This window comes from Ceratotherium simum, chromosome 19 (genome assembly GCF_057802395.1).
Source record: "Ceratotherium simum simum isolate JZ-2026a chromosome 19, ASM5780239v1, whole genome shotgun sequence".
Lineage (NCBI taxonomy): Eukaryota > Metazoa > Chordata > Mammalia > Perissodactyla > Rhinocerotidae > Ceratotherium > Ceratotherium simum.
Genome location: NC_141918.1, coordinates 28,384,529 through 28,410,038, shown reverse-complemented (window position 1 = coordinate 28,410,038; position 25,510 = coordinate 28,384,529).

Sequence of the window (25,510 nt, the reverse complement as noted above, 5' to 3'; positions counted from 1 at the left end):
AGTTCCAACCTCTCCACTTTTGTACTAGCTTCCATTCTCTATCACTTCAGCACCCCCTTTCTCTGCTTCATCAACTTTTCCCTCTCTACTGGATCATTCCCATTAGGGAAGAAAATTCTTCCATCTTAAAAATTATACTTCTCTTGATCCTACTTTCCCATCTAATCACTTTGCCATTTCAATGCTCTTCTTTATAGCAAAACCCCTCAAAAAGGTTGTCCGTACTGTCTCCAATGTCTTTTCTCCTATTCTTTTTTAGATTCACTCTAATAAAGATTTTACTTCCAACCACTTCACTAAATCATTTGTACAGTTGATAAATCCAAAGGCCAATTCTCAGTCCTTATTTTATTTGAACTATCAACACCATTTGACACAGCTAATACTTCCCTTTCTTAGAATCACTTTCTTTGGTTGATTTGCAGGACACATGCTCTCTTGGATTTTACCTCTATTACACTAGCCTTTCCTTTTAGTCTCCTTTATTGGTTCATCCTCATTTTCACAATATCTGAATGTTGGAGTGTCTCATAGCTTGGTCTTGAGACCTCTCCTCTGCTCTACCATTTGTTGATATAATCCAGTCACATGACTTTAAAAACCATCTATATGCTGCTGTTGACCTCAAATGTATATTTCTGGCCCTAATCTCTCCTCTAAAGTCCAGACTCATATCTGCTTAGTTGACAACGGGCATCTCAAATTTAACATGTCTAAAGTGAACTCCTGTTATTCTCCCTCAAACCACAACCAATTTCTCTTTTTCCCTCAGCTCAACTCTGTACTTCTAATTACTCAGGCCACAAACCTTGAAATTATCCTTAACTTTTTTCTTTCTCCCACACTGCACATTCAGTCAATCAGCAAATACTGTTGACTCTACCTTTAAAATATGTTCAGAATATGGCCGCTTGTCGCTGTTCCACCATTGCCACCTTTGTCCAAGCCATCATCATCTCTTGCACGAATGCTTGCAACAGCTTCCTAACTGGTCTCCCTACTTCCCTACAGTCTTTTCTCCATACAGCAACCAAAGCGATCCTTTTAAAACATGAGTCAGACCATGTCACTCCACCACTCAAAACCTCCAATGTCTCCCATCTCACTCAAAGTTAGAACTCTTACACTGCTTACAGGGCCCTAAAAAAATCTGCACCCACCCCCTTAGTCCACCTCGCTGACCTCATCTCTCACTTTACTTCCCTTCCTCACTCCACTTCAGCCCCTCTGGATTTCTTAGACCCTCCAGGCACGTATCAAGACTTGCACTCGCTTCCTCCTGGAATGGTCTTCTCCTAAATATTTTTGAGCCTCCTATCTCATCTGTTTCTATACTCAAAAACATGCCTTCAGTGGAGTTTTCCTATATAACTTTCTCTAAAGTTGCCCAAGCATTCCCTAACGCTCATTTACTGCTTTAATTTTTTCTATAGTCATTATACCATTTGTGTGTACAAATAGGAAGCTCTCACCTCACATCTCCACTAAAATGAAAGCTTCATGAGAGTGGGGATTTGTCTCTTTTTTATTCATAGTTGTTCCATTGTCAAGAACAGTGCCTAGCACATAGTAGGTATTCAGCAGATATTTCTTGAATGAATGGATGAGTAGCCCTAATAGAAACCCAAATTCTAGAGCTGATACACTCAACAACATGGATGAACATCAGAAACATTATGCTGCGCTAAAGAAACCAGACATAAAAGAGTAGATACTGTATGAATCCATTTATATAAAGCTCTAGCAAAGACAAAGCTAGTCTATGACAAAAAGCAAATTAGTGGATGCCAGAGGCCAGGGGTGGGTGAGGCAATTGACTGGAAAGGGACACAGAGGGTTTTGGGAGTGATGAAAACGTTCTTTATCTTGGTTGTACTGGTAGTTACACAGATATACCCACATTTGTCAAAACTGTTTGAATTTTACACTTAAAATGGGTACAGTGTATGTAAGTTATACCACATGTCAACAAGTTAACTGAGAGAATGACAGAAACATGGAGTTAATTTATGTCTTTGGGGTAATAAGGTTCACAGTGATTTTGAATGAAAAAAAGATAAATCTCACAAATTGTTACCTATAATAAACAAAATATTTAGATAACACAGCATAAATTACCCTTCTCTCGTTGCCTATGTGAGGAATGGATCGTATCTTTAGGAGATATTAACCAATGTATCATGCCTCAGGTTTAGTTCTCCGAATTTTTTTTTGTTTTGGCAAGATTCATTTATTTGTCTTTCTTACTAAATAGAATGTGTAACTAAATTTCTATTAAAATAAAGTCAATATGGGGGGAGGTGGACCTACAGGGAGGAGAAGGCAATACAATGCCCCCCATATCACTCAAGGTCCTATCAGGAAATTCGAAATGGGAATTTAACAGAGAAAACCAGTGCAAGCCAAAAGCCATAGGAACAGTAAACTTAGTTAACTGAGTACTTAAGAAAATGGGACTTTTTTAATCCAAGAATTTTTGCAGACTGTGATCAACTGTATTTCCAATAAATTTTGTAAATTAGGTAGATCCATATATATTTGTATACAATACATAAAAATAAATGTAACAAAAAATTTACTGTAAGTAAATGAAGAAAACGGCAAAATATTTCCATGGGACTTAACAAGAGACTAATCCGTGGAGACACCATGACTTCTAAATGGGCCTGTTCTCCCTAAATTAATCTAGAAAGGAAACAATTGTTACAACAATACAGCGACAGCCTGAATGAATCTCCAGAGAATTATGTTAAGTGAAGAAAGCCAGTCCAAAAAGGTTACATACTATATGATTGCATTTATATAACACTCTAGAAATGACAAAATTATAGAAAAGAGAACAGATTAGTGGTTGCAAGAGGGTAAGGGGGCAAATGGAAGCAGGAGAGAAAAGTGGATGTGGCTATAAAAGGGCAGTAGGATGGATCTTTGTGGTGATAGAAATGTTCTATATATTGACTGCATCAATGTCAGTATCCTGGTTGATATTGTACTATAGTTTTGCAAGATGTTACCAGTGGGGAAACTGGATAGGAGGTACAGGAGATCTCTCTATATTATTTATTACAACTGCATGTGACTCTACAATTATCTCAAAATTAAAAGTTTGAATCAATTACTTAACCATTTGGGAAAAAAATTAAGTTATTCTCCTATTTCATTCTTGACATCAAAACCAATTCCATATTGAAGAGTTAAATGTAAAAACAGCTCATGGCTACCATTTATTGAGCAATTACTATGTGCTAGGTATGTTCACATATATTCTTGTTTTATTCTTCCAACAAACTCGTAAGAGAGGTATTACTATCTACATTTGAACAAAGAGGAAAATTAGGTGTTTTCCCAAATTCATACATTAAAAAAAAAAATCTACAAATAGAAGAGTAAAAATATACCATAATGTGTTAGGCTTGATTTGGATGAACTTGATTCTAAGCATTTTAATTTTTTTCTTCTGTAATTATTTACATGCACTGGGTTATATGTGATAAACGTGTTTTATATCTTTAAAAAAATTTTTAAGATTGGGCAAAGGTAGCAAAGAAAAAAATTTTGTCAAGGACAAGTTAGAGGGGATATACAGCTCACACAGCACAAAAAAAAAACGCCAGCTTAGTATAAACTAAGCTTTAATAATTGCTTCTAATTGCAAGGGAGAGTTGAGCATTAATAATGTTTAAAGATGTTTAAAAAATAACAATTAGCAATTACAAAGGAGAAATTTTGCAACATTTAGGAAATGACTCAATGGAATAGACACAACATTTTTTGGAAGGTGGATTCTATAATGACTAATTACTTTTGTTCTCATTTCTACCCAGTTGAAGGAAGAGAGAGAGGCAGTCCCGAGGCCAGAGTTGACCACACTCTTGGAGGCAAAAGGTAACCAGAGCCTGGATTTGGGTGATGGCAGTGAGAATAGGAAGGAAGGGACAGAGATCAGAAAATCTGGGAAGGAAGTGGATAAGACTTGGTGATTCATTAGCAATAAAGAACAATGGGCAGAAGAAAAGCCAAAGTGTGATGTAATAGAAAAAACAACGTTGGTTGTAGCCTTGGTCTTGCCATGATCCAGATGTGGGTCCTCAGGACAGTCATTTAATGTTCTCTTGGCTTCTTTTTCCTCATCCCTACAACGAATGGGGTGCTCTAGAACTTTTAAGATCCCTCCTAGATCTAACATTTTAAGGTTAGGTGACCAAAATTATAACAGTAACATTAACAGAAATCCTGAGGAGGAATCTAATCCCAAAGGCTAGGATTTAGATTCTGACAAGACCACTGCTGTGTGACCTTGAACAAATTACTTAACCCCTCTGTGTGTCAGTTCCCTTTCTAAAATGAGAATAATAATAACAGTGCCTATCTCACAGAGTTGTCCCACATAAACCTGTAGGGACGTGCCTGGCATATAATATCGCAATAGATATGAGCAATTAATAACAGTGCAACCTATACTTAGAATTGATCACAATTATGCCTCAAGATCCCAGCACAAGGACTCTCTAGACACCAAAAGTTTTGTCATAAAATTCACCTTTATTACCTCTCTAACATAATAATATGTTATCAGGGGAAATGGCGGATGTTTATAGAAATATGCCACCAGGTTTCTGGGATTTAGGTGGCTGAGTCATCAGACTTGATGCACTACATGGCCTTCAAATACTACTTCCTAAAGTGAGTGTTAGTTGTCACGTCCACTCTTTCTAGCTCTGCACCATCACGTCCTAATATTTGTCATAGGTATTACCCTAAAGCAACAGAACATAAAGATCTGAGTCATTTTGAAAAAAATAAGTGTTGATCCAGCAGCTGTAACCGTCAGAAACAAACCACTCTGAGAACAACGGATGCGCATGCACCAGATGGAGAGAGCATGTGGCTGACCTCCCAGCCTCGGCCCTGTTGCCATCACTTGCTTCAGAGCGTATGAGGCATGAACAGGAAAAATGGCAGGTTTATACATGCACATTGATTCTCTCTTTGCCCAAGCCTGTCTTCACCTGAAGCTCATTGTAGGGCTGGCAGTTTGAATAATATCTGTCAACTAAAAAAAGCAGTTACCATATGCCTAGCAGATAAGAGAGTCAAGCTTTGGAGGAGAGGGTACCAGTAAGGACCCAGTACCCGTCCGTATGCCTCAATATTAAAATCATAGAAGACATCTATATAAGAAATGTAGAGAAAATTTTGCTATCATTAAGATTCAATCTACTGAATTTTGTAAAATTTGTTATTTCAGAGTCAGCTTTCAATTTCAACTTACATGAGGCTGCATGCATCAGACATTCTCTAAGCTGCCATCTAGAACAGTGCTAAGGGTACTTTCCAGTCTCAAGTCAGGGTAATTATCTTGAAGTTCCCTCAACTTCACTTTAAAGGCCACTCAACTTGCTGGTTTAAAAATTTCTATCATGTAAGGAAGAAATGGCAGTTAAATAATTCTTACTTTGTTTCTCTCCCTAGTGGCAAAGAGTATTTTTATTTCATCTGTTTTTTAAATTGTTTTCACCATTCTTAAAATTATACACTGAGCAGGCAGAGTGGTTATATCAAACCTCAGTGTCTCTCATTAAAAAGGTTCACAAATGAAGAAAGTGACTCTGTGTTTGCGTCTTCCTGACCACCCAGGACACAAAATACCACCATCAGCTCAGGAGTTAAAACCCAACCATCATGAGCATGCCCCCTTGGACCTTGAACACTTGCTCTTAGTGACACGTTGAAGTATCTTACAGCTATCTTTTTCTCTACAAATGTTAGTGGAGATGATCCGCAGTTTTGATTCTTTTCTTCTGCTGACAAGCAAAGCTATCAAAAGGAGGGTGGGTGAGGGAGAAGCTGCTGAATCGGTAGCGGTTTGTTCTTGAGCTCAGTAATCTCATTGTTGGCCTCCAGCCCTTCCTCCAGTAATTTTCACAGTGCCTATTTCCCTGTGTTAAATCCCTTTCTTCTTAAAATAACTGGAGGTATTTCTATTTCCAGCTCTGAACTTGGCCTGATAATTAATACAACTTGTCTAGGACAGACGACCCCTAGGGATGGTCCCAACCTGCCATTACAAAATGAATTACTTTTTCTGCTGTATAAAAATACACATCGGAATTGGTTTTCTGGCCACCTTACTTTTTATTTTTTATCTTTTTTCTCTTTTTGTGTGAGGAAGATCAGCCCTGAGCTAACATCCATGCCAAGCCTCCTCTTTTTGCTGAGGAAGACTGGCCCTGAGCTAACATATATTGCCAATCCTCCTCCTTTTTTTTTCCCCTTTTTTCTCCCCAAAGCCCCAGTAAATAGTTGTATGTTATAGTTACACATCCTGCTAGTTTCCTGTATGTGGGACGCCGCCTCAGCATGGCCTGACAAGCGGTGAGTCAGTGCACGCCCGGGATTCGAACCCGGGGCTGCCAGTAGCGGAGCGCACGCACTTAACCGCTAAGCCACGGGGCTGGCCCCCTTACTTTTTCTAAGTTGAGTTATTTTTATCAGTGTTTCCCTTATTCCTGTTTTCCTAATTATTGAAAAATCAGTGGAAAAAACAGAAACAGCACACCCAGGAATTCTTGACTCAAGAAATGGAATTTTTCTTTATGCTCATTTTCTTGTCTACTGAATAATTAAAAGGAGATAATATTCATGAATCTTGGTAGGAACATGGAAGTATTTGGCTAAGAGCTGTAAAGTCAATGGTCAAATGTTTCTTAATAATGAATAACTTGCCTAGACTTTACAGAAGCCAGCATACTGTCACTTCTCTATTATGATGCCGGGAACAGTAAGTGACCAAACAAGGACTCAAACCTGGGATCTTCCGGTTCCAGACACCATGCTCTATCCTCAAGCAGTTCTCTATCCCATACTGCTCCTCTGTACGTTAGAGATCAGCCCTAAAAATTTTAGGCAGTATTTTATATATATGTATAAAATACATACATATATACATACACATATATAGCAAGTGGCTCAAAACTCTTATCCTCAACGGTGCAGGGGCCTTCATTTTTCAGCCATATTTCTTATTATAAATTTTTTACAATATTAGGATATATCTCAGGGCCAGCCCCAATGGCCCAGTAGTTAAGTTCGATGCACTCTACTTTGGCAGCCTGGCTTTGGTTCCTGGACACGGGCCTACACCAGCTGTCTATCAGTAGCCATGCTGTGGTGGCGGCTACATACAAAAAAACAAAAGAGGAAGATTGGCAGTGGATGTTAGCTCAGGGCAAATCTTCCTCAGCAAAAAATATGTATCTATTAGGATATATTTTAATCTTGATCCTTTATATATGCATACATATATACATATATGTATAGATGTGTATGTATATGTATGCACATATATATGTATATGTATATATATGCACATATGTATAAGTGTGTGTGTGTTACTTGATTAACCCCTGTGGTTTTATTAAATACTGACCTTCACCTTTGAAAATTGCAAGGAGGGAGAGGCATATCAGGGTTTAATGTCCCAATTCTATTTTCTATTCTTAGATTACCTATGTATAAATTGAGCCACTTTAAGCCTGATGTTCATCATGGTAGTTCTCTTTATAGCTCTCTCCCTTCTTTGAGAAATTGGTTTCTTCTCTTTCTCTTCTTGTCTATCCCACACTTGGGCTTTATTCTTTGGTGTCACATGGTATCAAAAGCCTTCCTGAAATAATGCAGGCAAATTTTCTCTTCCTGCGGGATATCTCAAATCTCTCGAAGGGCTCCACTCCCCATACTGTAGTATTGCCATCTTTAATCATTTGGAGGATCTTCTGAAAGAGCCTTGTATGAATTTTTTTGTACTTTCCTGCTTTGTTGCACTTGCAGGCTTAGTACAGGCATGACTATAACCAAAGCTGGTGGAGGCAGAGCCAAAGGTAGAAGGTGGTGAGGCAGATTCTTGACCTCACTATACCTTAAACTTGAGAGAAAGTAGGTGAACAACAAGAAAATATTAATTTCTCTTTCTTTATCTTCTGCTATTTGGGAATCTTTACTGTGTAACAGAAAACTGGCTATGGAAATTCTGTTCTATTGTTTCAGCTTGCTACATGTGTTCAAAAAAATGATTAGGGGCCAGCCCCGTGGTGTAGTGGTTAAGTCAGTAGTGCTCCACATTGGTGGCCCGGGTTCGCAGGTTCGGATCCCAGGCATGGACATATACCACTCATCAGGCATGCTGTGGTGGTGTCCCACATACTAAATAGAGGAAGATTGGCAACAGATGTTAGCTCAGGGCAAACCTTCCTCACTAAAAAAAAAAAAAAGATTAAGAATCCAATTTAGGTGACATAAACAAATACTTCATGAAGCAGACAGTCTCCTTTCGGAGAACTGCAAAATGGGGTGGAAGGCAGGAAATTTTTATAGGATAAAGAATAAAGAACAAGGAAGAGAAAAGTATGCAATGTCTGATTGGCTGGATCCAAAGAGTCAGCCATGTTTGGGGTGAGAAGGCCCAGAGTTGGCTTGGCGTTTGGGGGTTGGATGACTAGATATTTCTTGTCAAGCAGAGCATTTACAGGGACACGAAAGTTATCTTAAGTTTCGATTTGCTGACTTGGCACCCCAGGCAGGAGCAGCTCCATCTTCAGCCTAGAAAGTTATTTCAACATGTGATTTTTTTGTAATCATTAAACAACATTTTAGAATGTTTTTAGCCATGTGGCACTCTGTTATACAGAGTGAGAGAAGTTCATATCTACCAATATTGTGTTTTCTTCCAGGTGTGTCTTACCTTTCCATCTCTCACCCAGTTTGGACATGTGAAAAGGTGAGAAAATGCTGTCAAAAAGTCAGTTGGCAAATCAGAAGCGTGCAAACCTGGGAGGAATAGTAAATACATTGGATGATGGAAACTGGACCAAAAAGATCATGACAGGCTTGAACTATGGACCAGAAACAATAATGTAAAAATATAGCGATTCAGGTAAAGGCCTGGACCTGTGCACGATAACATAGCTGCTGAGGTTGGAAAAGCAAACATTTACTGAGAATCTTGGTACTGCACCCTCTGCAAATGTGCTATTGCTTATCTTGTGAATTATAGTAAAATCACACCCTCGGAATATGATTTTTACCTAATGGGGTAAGATCATGCAAGGTCAATGAGAACAGAGGCTGGGGGGGAGCCAGCTGTGTTATATTTGAATTCATGTTATGAGTGGATGCGTTATCTTTGGGTTTTACTGTAGTGAGCGTGAGGAGACGCAGGACTTTTGGTTTTCAGTAAGCCCTATACTGCTGGGGTGCTGCATATGTAGAACTGTAGCATCTAGAACTGATAATAATTACATTGTCTCCTGCTGCTGAGACCACAGGGGGAGTCCCACTTCCACCTCTGAAGACTGTTCTCAGAGAGAAGGGTAAGTAGGACCACCTTCAGAAGAGGATGAAGTGGAGTCTCATTTTAAAGATTTTTTTTTTTTAAGATTTTGTTTATTTATTTTTCCCCCCCAAAGCCCCAGTAGATAGTTGCATGCCATAGCTGCACATCCTTCCAGTTGATGTATGTGGGACGCGGCCTCAGCATGGCCGGAGAAGCGGTACATCGCTGCGCGCCCGGGATCCGAACCCAGGCCGCCAGCAGCAGAGCGCGCGCACCCAACCGCTAAGCCACGGGGCCGGCCCTGGAGTCTCATTTTAGATGGGGTATAAGTTCTAAAGTCACCACACTATAATCACGCATGGTCAACTTTATCTTTGGAAAGTCCTTAAATCGATTATTTATTGCCAGGATCTGGGTCATGTAAAGGTCAAAAGCCAAAAATTGACTCCTTTGGTTTCCCTCTGTTCTATGGGCTTCTTTCCCTGGTTCACTATGACTCCTGTGGGATTGGCGAGTGTAAATGAGGAGAGGAGGATAAGGGGATTCCCACCCTCCATCCCCCTTTGTTGTTGTCGTTTGTTGCAACACAGTATCATTGAATTTCTGTAAGTTAAATGAGCTTTGGATACAACTCCACTGTTACCAGGAGAGTAAGGGAGACTCAGAACAATGCCATATAACTCAAGAAATTAGAGATACTGAGTCCTAGAGCAACATACTCACCGAAGACCCCATAGCTCCCTTAAAATGTTTGGAGGACTGTCCAGTGAAAGAGGAATTAGAACAGAGATGCTCATTTTCAAACAACTGGTAATGGCTCTCTGGAGCTCTGTATTAAAAAGAATGTGAGGCAACCTCCAAGATGAGTGGGGAAGAATTTTATTGACAATGATGTCTGTCAAATGCTTGAAAGAAAGCCAGTGCCCAGGTGTTGCACACACTGGGAACAGAGTGGATATAGTTGATGCATACTGAGCACGTGAAAGAGGAGTTCACGTGGGATTGGAAATGCTGTTTTCTGTCATGTACACTGCGAAGTCAAAAAAGTCAGTCTGGAAAATGAAAGAGAGAGAAAAGAAGAAAGCAAATTTTCAGAAATGAGAGAACTTACCTCCCTAAAGATCATTCCTCTTCATTCCTACTAAGTTTCCACTTCTCATGCATATTCCTGCACAAAGAAATCCATGTATCCTTCCAATAAATTTCCCTTTTTGGCTTTAGCTAGTCATCTAAGTTTCTGGCTTTTGCAACCAAACGATCCCTAAGAGGCCTAAGTCTCAGTGAGGGCGTATTTCCATCCCATTTAATCCAATTCAACCCATGTTTGTTGAATGCCTATTATGCTTCTTATGCCTGATCATTTGGGTCCAGTTATGAGCCCGGCCTGTAACTGGAATCTATGGAAGATTCAAAGGGGAGAGCAGGCAGACATTCTGACGAGACATAAATAAATGAAACAAGACAGAACATAATGAGAGTCCTTAGTTCTTCCCACCCAGGTCATATGTTCTGAGTTCTCTTTGACATTCTGTCCAGTGGGTGCTAGTGGCCAAGAGGTCTGGGTGGCAGTGGCTGAGACATAGCCCTTCTAATTGTTGTAAGTGCAAACTTGAGGAATGAGAGGAAGTTTGACACAGGAAATAACAGCCAGCAGCAGAGCTCTCTGACGATGAAGAACACAATCCAGCGAAGCCCTTTAATTAAGCAAAATCTTTTTTTTTTATTTCTTCAGAAATTACTGCCTTAATCTCTGAAGATAATAAACCTCACTTAAAGTCTTGAATTAACTCACTGTCCATAATGACTGAGATACAAATAGAGCTTTTATCCCACAAAAACCATTGCCAGGACATAACTGATTAAAAAGTTAACCAAAATCCCTATCCCAAGTTAGAACCCTTACCTCTAGGAAGAGCCTGAGGGGAACAATAAACACACAACAGTTTCTATTTGTGTTCTGACTGCAAGATCCGAAGCAAAGGAAACCCAAACCAAGTCAAAAGTTGGGAAAGAAACTCTTAATTGGCCAGGAGCAGCCAAACTTCCTCTTCTGAGTTATCCGTGCTTAAATAACCGACACCAGAACCACTGCCACTGCTGTCCCCAAATCAAATGCCTCTGCTGCCACTTCCATCAGAAAATGGATTTTCTGCAAAGCTCCTCATGTTGCTTGCCTCTGAATTGAAATCTTGTACAGGGTATCAGGTCAGCAGGGCCTGGGTCATATGCTTGAGCCCTACCTATAAGATACTGCAAAAACAAGCTATCACCTTTACTCATGGGGAAGCAGGAGTCATAAAGTGGGAAATTCTCCAAACTTAGGAAGGTTATTCAAAAAGTTCTAGTCAGGCAAAAACATGCAAATTTCCGTTATATCACCCAGAGGGTTTATTCCTTAGGCCTAAAATTCAACCTAGTTTGGTAAAAGACTGCCAACCATCCCTCAGGAACAATTCTCCCCTCTTCTTTTTTTTTTTTTTTTAAATGCATATGTGCATAAACTCATATTTATTTATTTATTTGAAAGTTGTTTTTTTTTTTTGTGAGGAAGATCAGCCCTGAGCTAACATCCATGCTAATCCTCCTCTTTTTGCTGAGGAAGACCGGCTCTGAGCTAACATCTATTGCCAATCCTCCTCCTTTTTTTTTTTCCCCCAAAGCCCCAGTAGATAGTTGTATGTCATAGTTGCACACCCTTCTAGTTGCTGTATGTGGGAACGCGGCCTCAGCATGGCCCAAGAAGTGGTGTGTCGGTGCACGCCCGGGATCGGAACCCGGGCTACCAGCAGCGGAGCGCGCGAACTTAACCACTAAGCCATGGGGCCGGCCCATTTTCCCCTCTTCTTAGTAGTATAACTCCCTCCAAATTTAGCTGGGCATATGGCCACCCAGCTAGAGACTACATTTTCCAGCCTCCTTTGCAAGTATGATCATGTGACTAGATTCTCACCAATGGGATATAAGAAAAGGATAGCATTTGTAGCTCCTCGATATTTTCCTTAATGATGAAAGTGCTTAGCCTACCTTCCTTCTTCCTTCTGGCTTAGAAATAGCAACAATGGGACCAGCTGCCTTGGATCTAGATATGGATGCATATGTTGACATTGTCAGAACCAACCCGCAAGCCTGGTTCCTGGATGACCTCACAGGGCATTGGTTGCTGGTGACCTTGCAGGACAGTGCTGCCTCTCCGGCCCTATTGGAACATGTTTGGGCTGTTACATGAAAATAAATAACTTTGCTCTTATTTAAGGTGATGTATTTTGCGGGCTCTTTGCTACAGCAGCTTAGGCTCCACACTGCCTAAATGCTTGGTCATTCAAGAGATAGCCACATAGGTGTCTGGAGCTCTAGAGATGCCTGAAGTCCTAGAGGTAGGCTCATAGGCTACTGGTCCCAATTGCCTTCTCAAAATGTGTATAACAAATAGGAACCCTGTGGTAGGCCTAAGTGATGTTCTAAATCTCCAGATCAGTGCATGGAATAGTAGGCACTTAATAAATGCTAGCTAGTTCTCTGACCCTTCTTCCTCAGGAATCATGGCAGCTGAGTGTCCTGAGGGACCATTATTGCCCTTACTCAGGCCTTGGGGCTGTTTCACAAAACTCTCCCAGAGAAGATCATCAAATTGTCACAGCTAGGTTCCAGCTTAAATTTACTCAGATAAGAACTTAGAAAAAAGAGGGAAATAAGTTTGAGTCTGATCCTGTATATTTCCAAAATACATAACTTGTTTAGGTGGAATACTGTAAAGATGGGGTGCCTGGCTTACATGTGAATCCTTTTAGGAAAAAACACCTTTCTACAATCTTTAAATGGACCATAGCCAAGGAAACTGCTGAGCTTTCTATCTGTAAGGGAAAAACCCCCACCCTGCTTGGAGAAGCCTAGTGGCAGAGGAAGGTTCTGTGGCATCGCAGGGAGCCCATGATGCTGGATGAAAGGGGGAATGGGCAGTTTGGGCATTAAGGAGAGTGAAAATAAGAGGAACCATCAAAGGACAGAAGATGAGGCTTCTAGCAGTGACTGTGCTGTAATTATCTGTGAATCTGTCCGATCCCCCCATTAGGTTAAACATCCATCCATCCATTCATTCACCAGTTGAGTGATGTTTATTGAGCACCAACCATGTGCCAGATACCATGCAAAGCACCAAGGATATAGCTGTGAATAAAACAAAACCCATAATGTATATAAAGAAAATTAAAGCAAGGATAAGAGATGGTGAGTGACAGAGATGCTCTTGTAATTTTTTTTTTTTTTTTTTGAGGAAGACCAGCCCTGAGCTAACATCCGATGCCAATCCTCCTCCTTTTGCTGAGGAAGACTGGCCCTGGGCTAACATCCATGCCCATCTTCCTCTACTTTATATGGGACCCCGCCACAGCATGGCTTAACAAGCGGTGCATTGTTGTGCGCCCGGGATCCAAACCGGTGAACCCCGGGCCGCCGCAGCGGAGCGCGTGCACTTAACCGCTTGCACCACCGGGCTGGCCCCAGAGATGCTCTTTTAGATACGATGGTGAGGAATGCTTTCTAAGGAGGAGAAATCTGAACAGAGACTGGAATGAAGTGAGGAGGGAGCTTCATATATAACTGGGAATGCCAGGCAGGCAGAATGTCAAGGACAAAGGCCCTGAGCAGGGGGCTTACTTGGAAAGTTTAAGGAACAGAAAGGAGGCTGGTGTGGCTGGAGTGTGGCAAGGCAGGAGGAAAGTCAATGGAGATGTGGGAAGAGAGGGGTTTTGGGACTAGGTGATTCAGGCTTTGTATGTTATAGTAAAGGACCCAGCTTCAATGTTCTCACAACGGTTCCTGACCACTGAGCACAGGGCGTGGGTCTCACTCACCCTAAGTCCCCTGTAGGGCTTTAACACTGCAGACACTCTGTAAAGAAACTGGAATAAACTGAATAAACTACTCTGGAGTATACTCTAAACAGCACATTAGGTACACCCAGTCATGAAAAATATTTATATAACGTTTGCTTAAAGATTTTGGCAATTCTCCGTGCAAATAAGCTTGTCTTTGGCCATCAACTGGTTACATTTGCTGCAATGGAAGACTGATCATTTCTATTTCCACGTAACTGCTGACCTTGGAACTTGAAACGCAACTGCTGAAACTTCTAGAAGAAAACATAGGCAGTACGCTCTTCGACATCGGTCTTAGCAACATCTTTTCAAACACCACATCTGACCGGGCAAGAGAAACAATAGAAAAAATAAACAAATGGGACTACATCAAACTAAAAAGCTTCTGCACAGCAAAGGAAACCATCAACAAAACGAAAAGACAACCTAACAATTGGGAGAAGATATTTGCAAACCATACATCTGATAAGGGCTTAATCTCCAAAATATATAAAGAACTCATGCATCTCAACAACAACAAAACTAACAACCCAATTAAAAAATGGGCAAAAGACCTGAACAGACATTTCTCCAAAGAAGATATACAGACACATGAAAAGATGTTCAAAATCACTAACTATCAGGGAAATGCAAATCAAAACTACAATGAGATATCACCTCACGCCCGTCAGAATGGCTATAATTAACAAGACAGGAACCAACATGTGTTGGAGAGGATGTGGAGAGAAGGGAACTCTCATACACTGCTGGTGGGAGTGCAAACTGGTGCAGCCACTATGGAAAACAGTATGGAGATTCCTCAAAAAAGCAAGGATAGAACTACCATATGATCCAGCTATTCCACTGTTGGGTATTTATCCAAAGAACTTGAAAACACCAATTTGCAAAGGTACATGCACCCCTGTGTTCATTGCAGCATTATTCACAATAGCCAAGACTTGGAAGCAACCTAAGTGCCCATCAAGGGATGAATGGATAAAGAAGATGTGGTATATATACACAATGGAATACTACTCAGCCATAAGAAACGATGAAATCCAGCCATTTGTGACAACGTGGATGGACATTGAGGGTATAATGCAAAGTGAAATAAGTCAGAGGGAGAAGGTCAAATACCGTATGATTTCCTTCATTAAGTAGTAGATAATAACAACAATAAACAAACACATAGGGACAGAGATTGGATTGGTGGTTACCAGAGGGGAAGGGGGGAGGGAGGAGGGTGAAAGGGATAATTCGGTACATATGTGTGGTGATGGGTTGTAATTAGTATTTTGGTGGTGAACATGATGTAATCTATGCAGAAATAGAAGTACAATGATGTACACCTGAAATTTTTACAATGTTATAAACCAATGTTACTGCAATAAACAAAAAATTAAAAAAAAAAAAAAAAAAAGATATTAAGCACCTGAACTGTCATGAGACCTGGAGCAGCGGTGGCACAAGTTTATTTTGGTAATCATTTTGGCAGAGTCAACAGAAGCATTTGTTGAATAATCTATATTTTAGGAAAACTGAGTCTTGAGTCAATTACCCAGGAAATGCAAAGGCGCGCTGCCCGCATGACAGATTCCACATATTGGTAGAAGCATTTTTCATGCCCAGATTCTCAAGGAAAATTATGAAATGACATTGCTTAGTCTAGAAATTTTCTGCAGTATATATTAATTTAGTGGTTTTTTTTAAGCTACATCCTCTCCTTCTGTGAGGAAGAGGATTTTCTTTTTTTCCTGAGGCAAGAACGGCCTTTGACTCAAGGTTAGTTAAAGATATTCCATAAAGGACATTGAGGGCTTTGTAATGGTAACAGGAAAAGCCCAAGAAAAGCGAGAAGCTTGCTGAAGGATACATGCCTGAGAGGGAAGGGTGGGCTCTGGTGGGGAGGAGGGAGGAAGGCAAAGAGTGAAGAAGATGAAGGAGACCTGGAAGTGACTATTATTTCAAGAGATGGCCCTGATAAGCTTATTGTAGAGCATGGAGCACAGTCAGTGACCTTTAACTGGACTCAGGTTACATTTGCCGTCAGTATTCAGTCATCACAGAAATGGTCCCATCCTTTTGAAAGACACATGCAAAGTATAGCTTGATGGAAACTGTGTATGTAATGGCATTAGGGTTTTCAGCTGTTCTGTGTAACATCCATATAGGTATTTAAGGCCATTCTGCTTTCTAGACAGCTATCACTTGCTATGCCAAGTCAGGTGTCGTGGTCTCCAATTTTAGTATAATAGTGCTGGGTACTCAAATACAGAGATAGAGTGATTGTTGCAGGGGGTGGGGGAGGCAGTCTCAGGGGGATCCAGAAGGGATATATATGGGATGATTTTAATTTCATTGAGACCATTTCTTAGAGATTCTATTATCTTTACAGAAGTTTTTATAGTAGTCTTGAATAGTTCTATTTTTAATAGTTTCTTCATTTTGTTTTCTCTTTTTCCCCAGAGGAGATGCCGTCTCTTATATTTTAACCTTCTTTTAAAGAATTTAATTTTATAGTGCCATCAAGACCAAAAATATGTCAATTTAGTGAGGGAAGATATTTCATTATTTCATTGCTTCAGAACATCCACATTTTGAAAAATAAACATGTTTCTTTTTCTCCTTGGTCAATTTGGCAGCATGAAGGAACTCATTTGTGGCTGTTATTTGTCTCCACAATTTCCCTTAATAGTAGGTTTCACAGTCTTTATATTCATGAAGCATTTCCTTATGTCTGGACCAAATCCCTTTTTGCTCTAATTTGAGGCCAGAGACTCTGTGGAGTTGCTCACAATTGTCTATTGAATAGACAAACACTTGGAGTTTGTTTTGAAAACTCACTTCAGCCTTCTCTTTACCAGAGTAAGCAATTCTGATCTTGGAGCCTTCCTCAGCGGCATTATCATGCATTCACGATAATGTGCTCCTGTATGAAACTGGACACAATTCAACAATCTCAGGACTAGTTCAAGAAATGCAATACAAATTTATTTAACTTAATCCTATTATCCCTCCTATTTGAATGGTACTTTAACTTACAAAGTGCTTTCGTAAACAATAGCTCATTTTATCTCGATAACAAATCTATGAGATGGATATTACTTATTTTTCTTCTCTTTCTTCTCTTTTTCTACAGACAAGGGCACTGAATCTTGGGCCACACTGCCAGTAAGTGGGAAAGCAGAGATTCAATCCTGCTCTTCTGAGACAAGGACCAGGGGTATTTCCACTACCTAGCAACTGCCTACTATGTGCGAGACCCCGTACTTGGTGTTGCAAAGGATTTACAATAAGTTCTTGATTCCCACAGGCCTGTTTGCACAGGTAAGGAAGCAAATGGAACAAATTGGGTTCTGAGTGTTAAATAGGGTTTGAGTAGGTGGAGAAGAAATCTGGCAACATTCCTGGTGTGAGGGGACCTGCCTGCGTGAAGGTATGTCGTGTAAGATTATTGCATGTTAAGCTTATCTCTTCACAAATAGAGGGCATCCTTTGAGAGGTGATAAAGTTCCATGGTTAAGAACTCAGGCTATGAAGTCCAGAGGCTTGGATTTAAATCCTAGTTTCATCAAGTACTAACTTTATGGTCCAGTGCAATTTCTTTCATCTCTTTTTGCTTCTTTTTCTCATCTGTAACATGGGAAGATTTAAATGTAATAATTCATGTAAACACACAATAAATGTTAGCTAGCATAGCACCAAAAATGCTCAAGAAACTAATAATATGCAACATTTAGTAGAAATAAAGCGTAGACAAGGGGTATTCCTAACTCACATCTCAGAGTATCTTATTTCCCAAGGACATTACATGATTCAAAAGCATTCTTATTATTGCTACCAGTTCCTTGTGCTAAAGCATAAGATCATTCTAGTTTTCACTCTCGTTTTATAGGAAAGGAAACTGAAGAATAATTTGGTGGATGAACTCCTTATTCCTTCCACAGAGATAACAGAATCCGGTTAAAGGTCACTGACTGTGCTCCCTGTTCTGCTGTTGAACATTAGAGCGTTCAATGAACCTAAACTCCACACACAAAAAATCTAATAGGATAGGAAAATAAATCAACTTCTTAATTGGCCTAAACTGTCATTTACTTTCTGTCTTGGCATGCAGGTCTTGGGTGTCCGTTGTGCATGATTTGCATTTTTTTTTAATTAGAATGGCTATTTCTATGAAACTCACCTCTCACTTGTGTCTCCAACACTGAATTAGAAATAAAGGAATACAATTGGAGTCACAGTGCACTTGCAGGGATTTGAGCCTAATCCTGAGTACTCCCAACAAAGTGTGTCATGCATGTGAAAGCCTTCTATCATGTGTGCTCTGGGTGAAAAGAAAAGTGAAATCACCAATTTAGGGGCCAGTGAAGAGGATTTTTGTTGGAGAGGTGGAAGAGGCAAGTATATCTTGCTATAAGGTTGATCAGTGTCTGTATTTTGGGGTGGAAGAATGGAGTATCACAAATAGTCTTCACTGCCATGGGTGAATGGTACATGTGTACAAGCTACTAAATAATCATGGGTCTGGTTTTCTTCCTCCAACGGACCACTTAGTGTGGTGAAAGGAATGTCATTTGGAATTGCAGGGTAGGTATATTAGTGCTGTATGGTTGCAGCAACAAATTACCACAAACTTAGTGGCTTGAAACAATACAGATTTAATTATTTTGCCATTCTATAGAGTAGGAGTCCAACATGGATCTCACTAAAATCAAGATATCGGCAGGGCTGCATTCCTTTCTGAAGGCTCTAGGGGAAAATCTACCTCCTTGCCTTTTCCAGCTTCTAGAGGCCACCTGTGTTCCTTGGCTCCAGGTCCTCTGCCTCTCTCTCCAAAGCCAGCAGAAGTGGGTTCAGTCATTTTCATGCTGCATCACTCTGACCCATTCTACTGCCTCCCTCTTCCATTTATAAGAACCCTTATGGTTACATTGGGCCCACCTGGATAATTGAGGAAATCTCTCTATTTTAAGGTCAGAAGATTAGCAACCTTAATTCCATCTGCAACCTTCATTTCCCTTTGCATGTAAGGTAACATATTCACAGGTTGCAGGGATTAGGACATGGACATCTTTGGAGAACCATAATTCTGCCTACTGGAGTAGACAGTGCTGCCAAAAGACATTTTCAAAACCATTTGTTCAACAGATCCATTGATTAGTTAGGTTATAAGCCTCCCTTTTATCTAAAAATATCTACTAAAATTGTTAAGCCTACCAGACGTGGACACCTTGGTGTTGGCACTTATCTGGAAAAGCAGCTCTACCTACTAACTTGGAGAGAGGCAAGGAGAGAAGACAAAGAGAGTCAAGGCAATGTCCTATGCTGGGCTTCTGTACACAACATTTTATTCTTTTTCTTTATTATGTGACTAATAGTTTCCCCTGCTCAAAAGGACCATCAGCTCACACTCCAAGGAATATCGAAAGCTTCTCTACAAAGTTCTGTAGAGCTCTACCACGCCCATTTGCCATCTTCTTACTCAAGCTAAAGTGGCTCATAATAATCTCAGGTTCATCTCTTATTGGCTTTCCCTCCTTCCTAAGTATTGAACTTTCATTTTCAAAATGCCTCAGAACTCCAACTCTGATCTTATTTAAAGAAATGAGATACATTCAGTTGTACTTTCAAAATTCAAGTCATGACTCACTCTATCCGGTTGAATTGGGATCATCAGAAAGGAGTAGCCAAAAAAAAAAAAGATCTTAGAGGTATTTCAGGAAAGTTAAATTTAATTTTTAAGTTGAACATTATAATATTTTTAAAGTTCTGAGAGACCTCGAATGATTTTTCTTCATTCATTTCTCTTTTGTACCAGAGTAAGGATCAAACCACTTATATCGAAGAAAATATCTTGTTTTGTTTTTAAGATCCTCATTCCACCAGAGAATACAACTCCACAAATTTTCTGGGCAATATATTCTGAAGTTTAACAGTGCTTCTGTCTGGAATGTATTCCTGGTCTGACCTAGTTTAAATCTATTTATTCTTTTATATTCTTAGTGAAAATGTAAAAAATCTGGTTTTCAACTTTATACAGAAGATGTTTCGATACTTGAAGACCATTATCAATGTTCCTCCTTGCTAGGTTTGCCAGATATAAACCTGGAGAACATGGTATGTATTTTGACAAGACTTATGCTAACAGTAATGCCCTGTGGTGTCTAATCTGGACTGAAACATTGCGTGTGTGAGTGCATGTGAATGCCTGCATGTACATGTGCGTGCATGTGTGTGTGTGTTCTTTTAAAAACAGAATTACCAGAGAACCCCATCCATATGGGACATCTGGAAATCCTGCCCAATTCCCCTTTTTTCCAGATCAAATAATCTCAGCCTCATTTAATTTTGCTTCAGAAATTCAAATTTGTAAACATCAAAATGAACCATTAAAGGGAAGAAGAACCACGCTGGAATGCGTATAGCTAAGCGTCTAGGGTGACTTAGAGCCAAGCTTTCCTAGAAACAGGAGGATAAATAAATGTGCTTTTGTTTATTTCCTTCTGGCATTAGAAATCTATGAAACAGAACCAAATATACCAACAGATATTTGAGTGTCCAATGGATTTTTAGCACTGACATAGGCTCTGTGGACCAGACAAGTAATTTGAGTTTTGTGATCTGTTTGAAATATGCACATCTGGGACCTATCTCAGGGATACCAGTGGAGCCATTGACTTGCAATTGACTGAGGTTTCCCCTTCACCCAGGGCTTCACATGTGGACTTTGGGTTCTTTTCCCTAAAGAAGGTCTTTGATTGACAGAAGATATTCGTCATTCAGATTTAAGCTTCTGTCTTATTACAAGCATCCTGCCTATAGTGCACTTTAAATTAAATATTTTTTATAAATCCTATAATTATCTTATGAAAAGCCCAATTACATTGCATTGCTTTTGTATCAAAAGCATTAATTTATTAACCATAAACATTTAAAATGTACCACAATTATTTATAACCCTGTTGTAAAATTGGGAAGTGGCCCGGGGCCTCTCTCAACCTCTGGGAGGCCCTGTGTGTATAAAATCCTGTCTTGGCGTCTGACCCTTTCAGTAAGAACCCACAAGCTTCCATGTGTGGCACTATGCCAGTATCCAAAAAAAGCAGGGTCTGCCTTTATTGGCCTGATGCTTTGATGGCCTTTGATCAGGTCATTGCACCAGAGCAGCCAAGATAGAGAGCAAGATGTGGCCTTTCAGTAACCTCCCCTCTTTGTGTGAGAGTAAGACAAGTTAATTGGGCTTGACAGTACAGATGACCCTTTCAAGTCAGGTAAAATGAGACTGTTGTGCTTATCACAGGTAGATAACGGTTCATATTGCTTGTACTGTCTATGGGAAGAGAAAGGGGCTTGTTTGTTTTAAATGTTTTTCAAGGAAGGCAACAAAGATTCCCCGGGGGGTTGCCTGGCCAGGTCTATTTAAGGAGACAATGGTGCCATTTGAAGGGTTCAAGACACATTGAAAGGTAGAGAACACACTCCCATTGATAAGTTATTATTATTGATAACCCCGTCTTTGTCCTCAATTTCACGTAATTGTCAAAGTTCAGGCTGTGGGACCTGGTGGACTCACTTTGAAGCTCTCTTTAGGAAGCTACATCTGAAAAGGGGTCCTGCCTTCTTGTGTTTTAGTAGTGATGGAATGTCCTGGGCAACCTGAGCTGATATTGTTGACACTTTATTAAGCAATTTGTTTTGCTCACAATATATTCTGGAACTCTTTTTCCCTTTGCATTAGTTAGATTCTCTTTATGAGCGACACCAGTGACCATATATGTGTTCCCTGGGAGAGGGGGAGATCTCCCCCATAAGAGGATCAGTCACTCTTCTCATTAGGCAAGGTTTCCAAGGTTGGAACATGGTACCATCTTCTCCTCTTCCCTGTAAAAAAAAAAAACAAAAAATGACAGGCTACTTTCAGGGAGTCCAAGGCCCTTTGGGGTAGTATGACTTTGGTGCTCACTGTTCTATTTTCACCTCTGTTGGTCCTGTTCTAGTTTCAGGAGAACAGCATCTAATTTAGAAAGAAAGAATAGGAGGAAGGAGGAGAGAGAGGGAGGGAGGGAAGAAGATAACAGGGCTAGTCTCAGTGGAGGTTCTTAGGTGGCAGCAGTGGGTTTCTGCTCCCTGTGAACCCAGTCCTGGCATTAGGAGCACAATCTACGGATTGATGTCATGTGTCCTACATTAGTAAAGAGAGATTTCCAAAAAGCTCCAAGATTTACCAGTAAAATAAAAAATAAATCTGAGTTTTGTTGCATAGCACTAATGGAATTTCATCATTATAGTACTGGCAGGACTTCAGAAAAATAGTTTTGTCCATTTATTGTTCTAGGCTTTGTGAATAAGGAGCATTTCATTTGGAGAATAACTTGACAATGCATATCAAATACCAGACTATACAACATCCTATTTTTGGAAACATACCTTAAGGAAACAATTTAAGAGGAGAAAACCATATTATTGGAAAGTATCTCTAAATAAAGAGAGATGCTTAGAGCAGCATTACATATACTATTCAAAACTGGAAAGAGTCTAAATGTCCAACAACACAGGCTAATTAAATAATAAACTATCAGTGCTGTGAATATTAGGGAACCATGAAAATAATAAGTGTGATGAGTGGACATGAAAAAATATTTATGAAAAATAAAGTAAACATAATGTAAAACTCTGTATACACTAAAGACTACAATCATGAAATAATTTTTATATATATTGAAAGGGTCAGTAAATAAATGGAAATGAATTCTATGGGATTTTTGTTTTTGTCTTTTAGAATTTCCTGATACAATACTTCAAAGCTGATTTAATCACATATGATTTATGATAAAATTAATTCATGTTTAGTGAATGAGTGATTGTTGCCAGGGGTACATTTTCTTATATCATAAGAGATAAGGGGATGTTAGGAGATTAGTTAGCCACCAAACATTCCATAGAAATTCTTTCGTCATCAAAGGTTTCAAGTGTGGTATACCCAATATGCTTGAAAAGATTAGGATGTTAGATTCAGCGTCCTCCCTTCATGGCATGATCAGTGGAAAAAATCTTTTTTCATCATTTTAAAAAAAACAACAACAGAATTACCACATGCAGTTTCAGAAAAACAGTGAAAGTGTCTTACACGGTTAAACAGAACCAGTTCTCACTTATTTTCAAAAATTAAGAGCTTTTAATATTATTCCAAATTCAACAAACTAATTACACTAACAAATATATTGTGAGTAGGGCATAATCGTATTAGCAAAGTAAAAATTAGTTTTCGAAGTTCTGTGACATTGCATGCAGACATTTGTTTACTTCTTTGTTGTTTATGGAAATCTGCCCTCTCTCTTGATTGTAAGTTTCTTTAAGGACAGATAATTTGCTTTTACATCATTTATACCCCCACATATGTGCTAGCACCTAGCACAAAATTAGCATTCAATAAATATTTGCTTAAATAAGTAACAAAGGAACAGGCCAAACCAAATTTCAAACAATTCTTTTTCCTCTTTTAATTTCTGTATACTATGTTATAGTAGAGTTAGTTTAATAAAACAACACCAGCATCTTTGATTAAAAGCCAAGAAGAATTCAACACTTATTAATTAATAGAGTAAATTCTACCATATGTAGAGCCAGGGAGGACTTCTACTTTTATATTTTATATACTTCTGGGTTATTTTAATTTTTTATTATAGAAAACATATACTACTTCCATAATTTAAAAAATAGGATAAAATAATAGGCTGAAAATGTTTTGTTTTGACGTAAACAGTCACACTTTAGGAATCTATTGTTCCTAAAGTGGTGGAGACAAAAGGAAGTTTCAAGGTTGCAGAGGCACAGAAATATAAGTGTTATATTTAATATAAATGTTAAGATTCACATAGCTAGAATTTAGAAAAATGCTGTTGACTCAAGTCTGCCCAATTCTTTGCTAAAGCAATTAAAAAGAAGTATGTTTCCCTCCACCTTTAAAGTAATACATTATTCTCACTAGATCGTAGGGATAGGGAGGTGGGGAATCATGTTGTTTTACACTTCTTGAGAGTTAGTACAACTCCCATCAGGAGAAGGGAGAAAAAAATACCTAAGAGGACAAGTCATAGCCCTTCTCTTCCCCCCCCAAAAATTTTGTTCCAGGTTAGTTAGAACTTACATGACTTTGCTGCTAAACTTACCATAATAGTCTCAAAACTGTGGCTAAACATTGAGGAGATATTACTCTAAAATTCAATTTATGGTGACTTGAAAATGAGTTAAATCTCCCCACCTCTTACGTGTGGGCTGCGCAGAGTGATTTTCTTCTGAAGAGTACAGAAGGGAAAGGGGGAAAAAGAATAAATTTACACGGGGATATCCAACAAACTCCCTCACCTAGGTGATCAAGGTCAACAGCAACTGTGATAAGTCTTACTGATGGTGTGAACCCTTGAGATCAAGTGGAAAGACGGGCACTTTACCTCTGTGGTCTTTCTCCCCAAAACTCCCTATTCCAGTCTAATCATGAGAAAAACATCAGACAAATCCCAATTAAGGGACATTCTACAAAATACCTCACCAGTATTCCACAAAATGGTCAAGGTCATCAACCAAGAATTGCCTAAGGAGACATGACAACTAAATGTAATGTAGTATTCTGGATGGGATCCTTCCTGGAACAGAAAGAGACATTAGGTAAAAACAAAGGAAATCCGAATAAAGTATGGACCTTAGTTAATGTCTATGTATTAAAATTGGCTCATTTGTTATGACAAATGTACCATAGTAATGTAAGATGCTCGTATATGGAGCTCTCTGTAGTATTTTTGCAACTTTTATGTAAATCTAAAACTATTCTAAAAGAAAAGGTCTAATTTTAAAAAGTCAATACAGTAGGGATAAGGGAGGGGCAATTTAATATACCAATGTTAGACATTACAGATTTCTTTAAGCATGAAAGTTCTGATTGTCTGAGAAATGTGTACCCAGTCTTTGTGGGCTAGTATTAATCTAAAATATTCTTATGACATACTCTTTTAATAAATTTGAATAAAACAAAAAAGTTATATCTGAAGATTGGAAGAGATCTTGAAAATATTCTCACTCAAACTCTTTATTTTCTGAATGAGCTAATAAGGAACTGAGAGGCAGAGCCAGTGACAAATGCAAGCCCCCTGATTCTATGCCCCCAAACTACGAAAGACCCCCTGCAATGAAATGCCAACTGAACACAAGTAATCTGTTTCTCAGATATCTACCAGTCTGCTCACAATCTGCCCTTGGTTTTGATCAGTTAATTCCTAAGGAGAGCTCAGTCTTACAGCCAGAAATTTGGTATAATTGCCCAATATTT